The sequence below is a fragment of the Hemiscyllium ocellatum genome, chromosome 13, assembly GCF_020745735.1.
Source record: "Hemiscyllium ocellatum isolate sHemOce1 chromosome 13, sHemOce1.pat.X.cur, whole genome shotgun sequence".
NCBI classification, from domain to species: domain Eukaryota; kingdom Metazoa; phylum Chordata; class Chondrichthyes; order Orectolobiformes; family Hemiscylliidae; genus Hemiscyllium; species Hemiscyllium ocellatum.
In genome coordinates, this window is record NC_083413.1 from 20,031,449 (window position 1) to 20,044,724 (window position 13,276).

General features: G+C 45.6%; 1 protein-coding gene across 1 annotated transcript in view; it reads right to left on the reverse strand.

Moving 5' to 3' along the window:
- Positions 1 to 6,305, reverse strand: part of gpr160 (G protein-coupled receptor 160) — a 50,623-nt gene extending 44,318 nt beyond the window's left edge. Inside the window, exon 1 of the mRNA XM_060834048.1 lies at positions 6,195 to 6,305. The gene's annotated coding sequence lies outside the window, so the exon portion shown is untranslated. The remainder of the gene's footprint in view (positions 1 to 6,194) is intronic.
- Positions 6,306 to 13,276: the final 6,971 nt, after the last annotated feature.

The window sequence follows — 13,276 nt, forward strand, 5'->3', positions numbered from 1 at the left end:
TCCGACGGTGAGGACTGCCACAAGAAGGGTCGTCACTAGAGGAAGAGACAGAACGCCATGGGGAGAAAGGAGGGCAGCGACGGCCAAGCAGAAAAAGACGATCCCTCTGAGGGGATGGGTAAAGGCCTCCCCCTACCTGGTGAGAACCAAGAAGTACCCACCGTCCCACAGCTCCAGGTAACTGGGAGCAGCGGTCCTGTGACAGCCCTGCTGTCAGATGGAGAACTGGACGGTGCGGACCCTGGGCTTGACACGAAGACACCAGAGTGGGGAAATGGCTCCAGCGTGGAGCCGGACAGCTACCTCAGCCCTGGGAAGGTCCAGCAGTTTGCCGTCACCACAGGGATGCACACAGCTACCCCAGAGGGGCAAGACCAGCAGCAAATGGACACTGTTAACCTCGTAAACTGTTAAAATGGGGTTAAAACTTGCCAGCATCAATGTGCATAGCATCACATCAGCTACGCGATGTGTTTCTATGATGGCTTTCCTGGCCAGCATTAAAGCCGACGTCCTGTTTCTGCAGGGGGGTGGGATACCGCACCTCAGCAGCTACAGGAGATGGTCGTGCTTGTGGGCCCATGGGCCATTAGTTTGGTCGGGGGCAACAATAGCCGCGCCTTCGGCCTGGGTATCCTGTTGCGAGGAGGAAACTTCACCATCTCTGAGGTTAAGGAGGTGGTGGGCGGGCGCCTCCTCATCGCCAACATCATGTACAGGAATGCTCCCCTGACACTGATTAATGTGTACGCCCCAATGGGTAAGAGTGAACAGTTGGTCGTACTGCAGCAGCTTCCACTGTTGCTGGCTACGTCCAGGCCGATCATTCTGGCCGGAGACTTCAACTGTATCATTGATGCAGATGGATGATCCGGTGGGGGGGACAGTAAACTGGACGCCAAGTCCAGAGCCCTGATGGACACGGTAAAAGATGCCGAGCTGCACGACATCTTCAGCACCCCTGCAGACGGAGCGCAGCATAGATACACCTGGTCATGGGCAGACAGGTCTATCCGCTCAAGGATAGATTACCTGTTGTATCCCGAATGTTCTCTGTCAGATCCACCGACATCAAGTCGGTGTTCTTCTCTGACCATTGCCTCCTGCTGGCCGACTGTCACCTACAGGACGAGCAGCGGGCTGGTAAGGGAACGTGGAAGTTGAACACAAAGCTGTTGACCCCGGGAAACATTGAGGAGCTCAAGAGGGACTACGCAGGTTGGAGAGCCGTAAAGCCCCTCTTTGAGTCCCCAGCGGACTGGTGGGCAACAGGAAAAGGGAACATCAAGAGGTTCTTCATCCTCAAAGGTGTTCAGGAGGCAAGAGAGAGGCGGGGAAAACTGTCCAGCTCCAGGAAAGTATGCAGAACCTGCTCCTGCTGCAGACGATGGGGGTCGATGTCACGGAGGACCTCAAGGAGGTGAAGGGCCAGCAAGCCTCGCTCTTTGCCTCGGAGGCCTCCAAGATAATCTTCCGGTCCAGGGTCCACTCAGTGGAGCAGGACGAGACGTGCTCATGTTTCTTCTTCCAGAAGGTTCACAAAGAGAGCTCTGTGTTCAGCAGCCTGAAGGAAGAAGATGGCTCGATAACGTCATCTCAGGCTGACGTCATGAGGATCAGTAAATCCTTCTATGCCAGTCTGTTTGACGCGAAGCCGACCGACAGCACGGCCTCCCAGTCATTCCTGTCCTCTATCACAGAGGTCTGAGACAACAGAACTCACGAGAGGCTGGACCAGCAGCTATCTCTGCACGAGCTGACCAAGGCCATCGAGTCTTTCAAAAAGAATAAAACTCCCAGAAGCGACGGCTTGCTGTTCGAGCTCTTTTCCGCTCTGTGGGACTTGATTGGCCAGGACCTGCTGGAGGTGTATGTCAGTATGCTTCGGGCAGGTACCCTGAGTGAATCCATGAGGAAAGGCATCATCATCCTCATCTACAAGCGAAAGAGGGAGAGGGAGGAACTCAAAAATTGGAGACCAATTTTACTGTTGAATGCGGATTACAAAATTTTGTCAAAGGTAATCGCCAACCAGGTCAGGTCTGCTCTGGGGTCGGTGATTCACCCTGACCAAACCTGTGCTGTGCCGGGCAGGAAGATCGCTGAGAGTCTCGCACTCCTCAGGGATCCGATCGCCTACGTGCAGGACAGAGGGTTGGACACTGCCTGATCAGCCTGGACCAGGAGAAAGCCTTTGACAGGATATCACACAGGCATATGAGAGATGTTGTCTCCAAAATTGGTTTTGGGGAGGGAATCTGTAATTGGATCAGACTGCTCTACACCAACATTGTCAGTGCAGTCTCAATCAATGGGTGGGAATCAGATAGCTTCCCAGTCAGATCTGGAGTCAGGCAGGGCTGCCCTCTCTTTCCTGCCTTGTTCGTGTGCTGCATAGAGCCATTTGCCAAGTCCATCAGGAAGGATGCGAGCCTGACAGGGGTGACTATTCCTGGCAGCGGGGGCCTGCAGGTTAAGGCCTCCCTGTGCATGGATGTCGTCACCGTTTTCTGCTCGGATCCGCTGTCCGTGCGCAGATTCATGTACATATGTGACCAGTTCGAACGGGCCTCGGAGGCCAAGGTAAACTGAGGCAAGAGCGAGGCCATGCTCTTCGGGAACTGGGCTGACCAATCCTCGATCCCCATCACCCTCAGGACCGACCACCTGAAGGTGCTGGGTATTTGGTTCGGGGGGGCTGGGCCGTGCGCCAAGTCATGGGAGGAGCGTATCAGCAAAGTGAGACAGAAACTGGGCAGATGGAAGCTACAGTCGCTCTCCATCACGGGAAAAAACCTGGTAATCAGGTGTGAGGCACTGTCATTGCTATTATACGTGGCACAGTTCTGGCCTATTCCCAGAACCTTGCTGCTGCAGTCACCCGGGCCATCTTCCAGTTTATATGGAGATCAAAGATGGACCGGGTCTGAAGGGACTGGCTGTACAAAGATCTGGGCAACGGGGGAAAAAGTACACCCAATGCCACCTTCACCCTGATGGCCACCTTTGTGTGTGGCTGCATCAAGCTGTGCGTGGATCCCTGGTACGCAAACACCAAGTGTCACTCCGTACTGAGGTTCTACCTGTCCCCGGTGTTGCGAAGGATGGGCCTGGCCTCACTGCCGCAGAATGCTCCGAGTAGTTGGACCATTCCGAGTCCTTCGTGGAGAAGTTTATGAAGAAAAACACCTTTGACCACAAGTCCTTCAGGTCAGCGCGTAGTGTCCTTGAGACCCTTCGGGAAAAGGAGAAGGCGGATCCTATCGAGTGGATCTCTGAGCAGACTGTCAAAGCCATTTGGCAGAATGCCTCATCGCTAGAACTTTCCGACAAGCACCAAGACATGGTTTGGCTGGTGGTGAGAAAGGCTCTGCCTGTGAGATCCTTTATGCACGCCCGGACTCTCAGCCGCACCGCATGTTGCCCTCGAAGCAGCTGCAGGGGGGACGAGACTGTCACACACCTTCTTCTGGAATGTGCCTATGCAGAGGAGGTCTGGAGAGGAATGCAGTGGTGTTTGTCGAGGTTCGTCCCGAGCAGTGCCGTGACGCGGGACTCCGTGCTCTACGGCCTGTTCCCCGGGACACACACCGAGACAAACATCAACTGTGCCAGGAGGATCATCAACTCGGTGAAGGAGGCTCTCTGGGCAATCCGAAACCTGTTGATCTTCCAGCTCAAGGAGTTGACCCCGACTGAGTGTTGTAGACTGGTACATTCCAAGGTCCAGGACTACGTGTTGAGGGATGCACTGAAGCTTGGGGCAGCTGCTTCCAAGGTGCGGTGGGGAAAGACCACCGTGTAACATCTGCCTGTCGAAAGAAGAACAGGGAGCCCATGCAGTCGTTTGGGCTCTGCTAACGCCTCAGCTAAATATATGGGCATATGATTGAAAAATGTACAGACCTGTATATAACAATGATAAATTCCGATCTGTGTATGTAAATGTTTCCATATGTATGGCATGACCAACTGTACAGACCATCAAATTATTTTATGAATAAAGTATATTTTTGAAATTAAAAAAAAGACTGTGCAGTATTTGCACGTTCTCCCTGTGTCTGTGCAGGTTTCCTCCGGGTGTTCTGATTTCCTCCCACATTCGAAAAAAGTTGTGCAGGCCAGGTGAATTGGCCATGCTAAATTGCCCATAATGTAAGATGCGTTAGTCAGGGGTAAATGTAGGGAAATGGGTCTGGGTGGGTTACTCTTCAGAGTGTTGGTATGGACTTGTTGGGCCAAATGGCCTGTTTTCACACTGCAGGGAATCTAATCTATTTACTTTTTAGTGTTTCATGAAAGAGTCATTGAGATGTACAGCATGCAAACAGACCCTTCAGTTCTACTCGACCACACCAGTCGAAAATCCTAAATTAATCTAATCCCATTTGCCAGCATTGGGTCTAAATCCTTCAAAAACCTTCCTTTTCATATGCCAATCCAAATGCCTTTTAAATGTTTTAATTATACCAGCCTCTACCAATTCCTCTGGCAGCTGATTCCATACAGGCATCACCCTGTGCATGAAAAAGTTGCCCCTTAGGTCCCTTTTAACTCTTTCTCCTCTCACCCTAAACCAAGTCCATTAGTTCTGGATGCCTCCACCCCTGGGAAAAGCCCTTCGCCATTCACTGTATCCATGGTCCTCATTATTTTATAAGCCTCTGATGTTCTAAGGAAAGTAGCCCTCTCCATATTCAGCCTCTCCCTATAGCTCAAATGTTCAATTCCTGGCAACATCCTTGTAAATCTTTTCTGAACCCTTTCAAGTTTAACAACATCCTTCCTATAGCTGGGAGACCAGAATTGAATGCAATATTCCAAAAGTGGGCTAACCAATGTCTTGAACAACATAGACTGAATGCACTGACCAATAAGGCAAGCATACTATCCTGTCTACCTGTGACTCCACTTTCAAGAAACTATAAACCTGTGCTCCAAGGTCTCTTTGTTCAGCAACACTCCCATGACCTTATTATTAAGTCCTGCCTTCATTTGTTATTCCAAGATGCAGCACCTCACATTTACTTAAACTAAATTCCATCTGCTTCTCCTTGGCCCATTTGATCAAGATCCCGTTGTACTCTTAGCTAACCTTCTTTGCTGTCTACCACATCACTAATTTTGGTGTCATCTGCAAACTTGCTGACAATCCCTTCTATAATCATTTCTAAATTTTTATGTAAATGATGAAAAGCAGTGGACCCTGCAGCAATCCTTGTGACACACTGTTAATTACAGACCTCCAGTCTGAAAAACAATCCTCCACCACCACCCTCTGTCTCTTACCTAACAGATAGTAATAACAGGAGATGATTTAAAATCATTTTTTTTTGGAAATAGCCAAGGGTGATTCATGTTCTAGATAAATCCAAGTTTAGGCAGCTGTCTCTCAGGCAAAGAGCCCTGGAAGTCCCTGGTACACAAATTTAAATCCAGAGTACACTAACTTAACTACTTTCTCTTTTTGGAATATTTCTGATGCGTAATGGAGGTGCACATAGTTTAAATCATCTTGGATAAAGGGGCATGCTAAACATCTAAATGTAAGTACGTTAGGAAGAGCTATTCAGCTGCCTTTTATAATGGCCATTATTGCCTTAGCTATAACATACATCAAAGAGTACTACTGTAGTAGCAATACCGGAAATTCTATGAAAGAGGATATTGAGAAAAGAGCAGAAAGCTGCCATTTTAGAGTCAATCAAATTGGAATGGAACAAGTGGGCTGGACCAGGTCGAGAAGGCAGATATGCCTCTCAGAACTGCTTCAGTAAAGCAAAGGCGTCTTTACAGTAATCCTTTATAATTGTCATAGTTTTCCACCACTGAGATTAGCTTTCAATTCTAGAATTATTGATTGAAATTAAAAATCAGCCACCTTACGTGAATTTGAACCCATGTTGGCAGGAAAGGCTATTTTGTTCACTAGTTTACTGACTTTACCATTATAACACCAGCTTCCTCATTCAAGTAGTCTGCCTCATAATGTTGCACAAGCTGCAGCCTCCATGTAACCAAATTTGCCATGCTAGTACTTGGTATGTTCTGAAATTAATTTTTAAAAATATTGTCACACTAAAATAACCCTTGTGCAGATCTCATGAAAGGCATCAGTAAAAATAATACACATATGTTACAGTCAGCATCAATTCTGTATAAATGAATTATTACCCTAACTTAAAGCCACTCACCTGAGCTTAATGCATTCCTCTCCAGTGAACAGAAGTCTGTTTCCACTTGATTAAATGCAAAATTGCTTTTCTCACCATCTGGTACATTCAACAATCGAGAGAACTTTGAATTGCAGTCATTAAAGAAGGTGTGCCGAAGAGAGAAAGAATCACAAAAACTGATGAAGAGATCATATATATTGCTTTGCCCACCATTTAACTCCTCCCACAAATGAGTCCAAGTCAAAGCCCCAGGCCGTGGGTGTGATCCATATCTCAAACATTGTCAGGTTCACCAAGAGACGAAAAGCACACAAGAAAACCATAATTGTTTTGCTTTTATGACTGGTTTCCAAGATTAGTCAACTCATGCCTCTCCCTACAAATGAACAAACAAGAATGTCTTTTGTTGTAATTATATTGGGTGTAATTTCTACATAAAAATACATATTATTGTAAAACAAACTGCAATTAATAGAAGTGTGTGTTCCAAATATTTGTATGTTCAGACGATTCCTTGGCTTAAACAAACAACTAAAATATTATGTGAAATTTTACAGATGAAGAGAACACACTCTGTTTCAATAGAAATAAAGAACTTTCAAGGGGCTGAATTGCCTACTGCTTTTCCTATTTCTTATAGTCCTGTTGTCTGATAATGTATGCAGTTATACATGGACCTATATGCCCTGCGTGTACCTCAATGTACTTTACAGTCTATTAAGTACTTTGATAGGGAAATGTAGCATGCAATATGAGCACAACAAGGTCCCACAAATAGCAAAGTGCTGCTGTACATCAAAACAGTGTCATGGGATCTTTTGCATACACCTGAGAGTGTATACAGGTCCTCATTTCAAAAGCTCATTGAAAAGACAAAACTGAGTAATAGTAGATCCTCTAGGATCATCAGCCGATGTTTTTGTTCAAAGCTCATACTGGCAACATATGATTGAAAAATGACAATGGCATCAAGTCAGTTATGGTTTGCACTTAATGAAATGCAATATACTGAGAATGACCAAACAATTGTCCATTTGTGCACTCTAAACTGCTGGAATAAGTGAAGTTCTATGGAGCTGAACTGTGGGAACTTCACAACCCAGTTAAATGAGGAATCCTCAGGTTTAGTTAAGCGTTTTACATTAGAAATTAAAGTGTTCAAGCACTTATTCAGCATATACATTTCTCACAGTCATTGAAGCTGATGTATCATGGATGCCAAAGTCATATGGCAAAGGAGCGAACATAAATCATTCATTTGCCATATTAACTGCATGGACTAAAGTTTGATAAACAGAAATATAAATGCTTCTTAAAACATTGGATTAGTTTAAAGCTTTGATGTGCATAAATCATACACCCAAATATACATCTTAAAACTAAACAGGTTCAGTATCAATTTGAACCAAGCACAGAAAGATGCAAATGGCCCTAGTCAGTCAGGCAGGAGTCAGATGTGGATAGTAATTGTTTATGGTAGGATGATCTCAAACAAAACTGATGCTACATACTTAAGAGGTCAAAACAGAAAAAGAAAGCCAAAGAGTTGACACTTTGTTTATAAGGCTGTTTAAAGGATGCTGGCTGAGGCAGCATCTATTGTCCATCCCTGTTGCCCTTGAGAAGGTGGTGGCTACCGTTTTAGAACGACTGCAGTCCACGGTGTGCATGGATGCCCTCAGTGCTGTTGGAAAGGGGATTCCAGAATTTTTACCCAACAACAATGGAGGATTAGCAAAATAATTCCATGTCAGGATAGAGTATGGCTTGGAGGGGAACCGGCATAAGTAAGGAGCTTTGTTTAATTTTGCAGCAAGTACAAATGGACACATTATCTACAGAGCTTCAGAATTGTCTCTTCAAACTTCTCCCTCTAAATCTTCTGGGAATAAAAAGGAGAAGACTGTTCTTATAAAGTGCATTTGTAATGATTTTCACAACCTTTTTTGGCTCGTTACTTTATATTGAAATATTTCTTAAGCAAACTATTGTAATATAGGAATGTTGTAATAATAATAATAATGTTGTGGGCAGCACGGTGGCACAATGGTTAGCACTGCTGCCTCTCAGCGCCTGAGACCCGGGTTCAATTCCCGACTCAGGCGACTGACTGTGTGGAGTTTGCACGTTCTCCCCGTGTCTGCGTGGGTTTCCTCCGGGTGCTCCGGTTTCCTCCCACAGTCCAAAGATGTGCGGGTCAGGTGAATTCGCCATGCTAAATTGCCCGTAGTGTTAGGTAAGGGGTAAATGTAAGGGTATGGGTGGGTTGCGCTTCGGCAAGTTGGTGTGGACTTGTTGGGCTGAAGGGCCTGTTTCCACACTGTAAGTAATCTAATCTAATCTAATCTAATGTTACAACATACTGTTAAAGTTCTGATAGCTAGCTTGTGAAGGAGGAGACCAGGATTCAATCCTTGTTAAGTTTTATTACTGTTCAGAATGCATTGTGAACTGGTGGTATAACTGAAGGTCTAAGGAGCTGAACTGTGGGAACTTCACAGCTGAGTTAAATGAGGAATTCTCAAGTTTAGAACATAGAACATAGAACAGTACAGCACAGAACAGGCCCTTCTGCTCACGATGTTGTGCTGACCATGTGAGAAAAACCTAACGTACGAACTCACAAATTTCTGCCACCATGTGCATGTCCAGCAGTCTCTTAAATATCCCCAATGACCTCGCTTCCACAACTGCTGCTGGCAACGCATTCCATGCTCTCACAACTCTGCGTAAAGAACCCGCCTCTGACATCCCCTCTATACTTTCCGCCAAACAGCTTAAAACTATGACCCTCATGTTAACAATTTCTGCCCTGGGAAAAGGTTTCTGGATATCAACTCTATCTATGCCTCTCATTATCTTGTACACCTCAATTAGGTCCCCTCTCTTCCTTCTTTTTTTCCAATGAAAAAAGTCCAAGCTCATTCAACCTCTCTTCGTAAGATAAGCCCTCCATTCCAGGCAGCATCCTGGTAAACCTCCTCTGAACCCTCTCCAAAGCATCCACATCTTTCCTATATTGGGTGACCAGAACTGGACACAGTATTCCAAGTGCAGTCTAACCAAAGTTTTAGAGAGCTGCAAAAAGATCCCACAGCTCTTAAACTCAATCCCCCTGTTAATGAAAGCCAAAACACCATATGCTTTCTTAACAACCCTGTCCACCTGAGTGGCAATTTTAAAGGATCTATGTACCTGCACACCAAGTTCCCGCTGTTCCTCCACACTGCCAAGAATCCTGTCTTTAATTCTGTACTCAACTTTCAAGTTCAACCTTCCAAAATGCATCACTTCGCATTTATCCAGATGGAACTCCATCTGCCACCTCTCAGCCCATCTCTGCATCCTGTCAATGTCACACTGCAGCCTACAACAGCCCTCTATACTGTCAACGACAAACCAACCTTTGTGTCATCTGCATACTTGCTAACCCATCCTTCAATCTCCTCATCCAAGTCATTAATAAAAATTACAAAGTGTAGAGGCCCAAGAACAGAGCCCTGTGGAACACCACTCACCACTGACTTCCAGGCAGAATATTTTACTTCCACTACTACTTGCTGTCTTCTGTCAAGCAGCTAATTCTGTATCCAGACAGCTAAATTTCCCTGTATCCCATTCCTCCTGACCTTCTGAATGAGCCTACCATGAGGAACCTTATCAGATGCCTTACTGAAGTCCATATACACAAAATCCACCGCTCAACCCTCATCAACTTGTCGAGTAACATCCTCAAATAACTCAATAAGATTTGTGAGGCATGACCTGTCCCTCACAAAGCCGTGCTGACTGCCTTTAATCAAGCCATGCTCTTCCAGATGGTCATAAATCCTATCCCTCAGAATCCTTTCTAACATCTTGCAGACAACAGACATGAGACTGACTGGTCTGTAATTGCCGGGAATTTCCCTATTTCCTTTCTTGAAGAGAGGAATTACATTTGGCTCCCTCCAGTCCTCAGATACGACTCCGGTGGAGAGCGAGGATGCAAAGATCTTAGCAAGCGGCGAAGCAATCACATTTCTCGCTTCCCAAAGCAGCAGAGGACAAATCTGGTCTGGCCCTGGCAACTTGTCAATCTTAATGTTTGTCAAAATTTTCAATACATCAGCTTCCTCAATCTCTATCTGTTCCAGCATGCTTACCTGCTCCTCAATGGTTTCATTCACTACAAGGTCCTTTTCTTTAGTAAAGACAGAAGCAAAAAACTCATTTAGGGCTTCTCCTACCTCCTCAGACTCTATACACAAGTTTCCTATGCTATCCCTGATCGGCCCTACTCTTTCTTTGATCATTCTCTTATTCCTCACATACGTGTAAACTGCCTTTGGATTCTCCCTAAGCCTTCCTGCCAAGCCTTTTTCGTACCCCCTCCTGGCTCTCCTCAGATCATTTTTGAGCTCCTTCCTCGCCTGCCTGTAATCCTTTAGAGCTGAGCAAGACCCTTGCTTCCTCCACCTTATGTAAGCTGCCTTCTTTCTTTTGACGAGAAGCTCCTCCGCTCTTGTCATCCAAGGTTCCTTTATCTTCTTGCCTGTCTCAGAAGAACACATTTGTGCATCACTCGCAACAATTGTTCCTTAAACAGTCTCCACATGTCTATAGTGCCCTTTCCATGGAACAATTGCTCCCAGGCCATGCTTCCCAATGCATGTCTGATAGCACCATAGTTTCCTTTTCCCCGATTAAATATTCTCCCATTGTGCCTGCTTCTCTCCTTCTTCATAGCTATGTAGAATGTGAGGCAGTTGTGGTCACTATCACCAAAATGCTCTCCCACTGCAAGATCTGACACCTGCCCCGACTCATTGCCAAGCATCAAATCCAAAATGGCCTCTCCCCTCATTGGCCTGTCAACGTATTGAAATAACAAAACCCTCCTGTACACACCTTATAAATACAGTTCCTTCCAAACCATCTGCTCGAAGAAGGTTCCAATCAATATTGGGAAAGCTAAAGTCACCCATTACAACAACCCTACTACATTCACACATTTTCAAAATCTGCCGACCTATGCTTTCTTCAATCTCCCTGCTGCTATTGGGAGCCCTTTAGTAAACCCCTAATGAAGTGACTGCTCCCTTACCGTTCCTAATTTCCTAATTTCTGACTCAGTAGGCAGACCCTCCTCGACAATGGTAACTTGTGTAGCTGTGATACCCTCTCTGATTAGCAGTGCTACACCCCCTCCTCTTTTTCCCCCCTCTCTATTCTTTTTAAACGTTCTATACCCTGGAACATCCAGCAAACATTCATGCCCCTGAGAAACCCATGCCTCTGTTATGGCCACAACATCATATAACAGATACTGATCCATGCTCTAAGCTCATCACTTTTATTCCTGATACTCCTTGCATTAAAGCAAACACACTTTAACCGATCCCTTGGTTCTTTCCCAGGAAATTCCTTTCCATTGGCTGCGTTACCTCTTGCTATTGCCTCATCTCCATCAACTCTCACTGCCGGTATATAGCTCAGGTTCCCACCCCCCCGCCATACTAGTTTAAACCCTCCTGAACAACTCGAGCACACCTTCCACCCAGGACATTGATCCCTTTCCAGTTCAGGTGCAACCCGTCCTTCTTGTACAGGTCCCACCTTCCCCAGAAGGCATGCCAATTATCTACATATCTGAAGCCCTCCCTCCTACACCAGCTGCGCAGCCACGTGTTAAGCTGCGCCCGCTCCCTGTTCCTCGCCTCGCTATCTCGTGGCACCGGTAGTAAACCCGAGTTTAGTTAAGCTTTTTGTGTTGGAAATTAAAGTGTACAAGCACTTATTCAGCATATACATTGGTCACGGTCATTGAAGCTGAAGTATCATGGATGACAAATTCATATGCCATGGGACCGAACATAAATCGTTCATGAGGTATAGGGAGAGGACAAATAGGCTGGGGCTGACGGGTGACCTCATAGAGGTTTATAAAATCATGAGGGCCACGGATAGGATAAATCAACAAAGTCTTTTACCTGGGGTAGGGGAGTCCAGAGCTAGAGGGCATAGGTTTAGGATGAGAGGAGAAAGGGGCAACTTTTTCACATAGAGGGTGGTACATGTATGGATTGAGTTGCCAGAGGAAGAGATGGAGGCTAGTACAATTGCAACATTTAAAAGGCATCTGGATGGGTATATGAATAGGAAGGGTTTGGAGGTATATGGGCTGGGTGCTGGCAGGTGGGACTAAATTGGGTTGGGATATCTGGTCGGCATGGACGAGTTAGACTGAAGGGTCTGTTTCCGTGCTGTACATCACTATGACTCTATGACTTTAAATATATAACCCAACTCTACAACCCACTGTTAAGTGATAATAAATGTCTTGTTACATGTATACAAGTAACTATCCAATGAATGGCAGTCTTGCAATCCAAGGAAACATGGCAGATATTATTTACACAGCAAGCTCCCACGTCAGATAATAACTGAAATTACTTCATCTGCTTTTCAGAGTTGTGTGGGAGATAAATATTTGTTAAGAAATCTGGTTTACAATCTTCAAAAAAGCAAAGTGTGGTCATTCATGCCAACCTAAAAGGACAGACGGAGTCTTTATTTAATCTTTTACAGAAACGACAGCAACCCCACTGCATTAGCAGTGCATTGGTATTGGCACCTGAGTGTTAGCCTGGATTACATGATCACATGTATTGGAGTGGGATGTGATTCCACAATTTTACAACTTTGGGTGAAAATATTGCCACTGGACCATGACTAAACCTGCATAATGTGCCTAGAGGTCATAAAAAGCAAGCTTTTACCAATTCCATTGTGACAAACTATGCCTGTGTAATAGGACTTCCAACAGGATCCGACAATGGTGATGAGACGTACTGAGCAAGGGAGCTAATTAGTTCTCCAGGGCTGGCATAGCTGGGGCCTATGTGGGTGCCCATGGTTAACCTTTCATCTGGAGGAGGTGGGAGAATTCAAAAGAGAAATTATTGACGGTGAGGACCAGTTCAGCCAAACGAATGAGAGTGTCAGTGGAAGAGTACTGGTGGGGACGTCGGGAGAGGAATAAATGGATGTCTTGAAGGCCCTTGTCATGGCAGATGGAGGTGTATAGTGACTGGATGTCCATGGTGAAGATGAGGCAT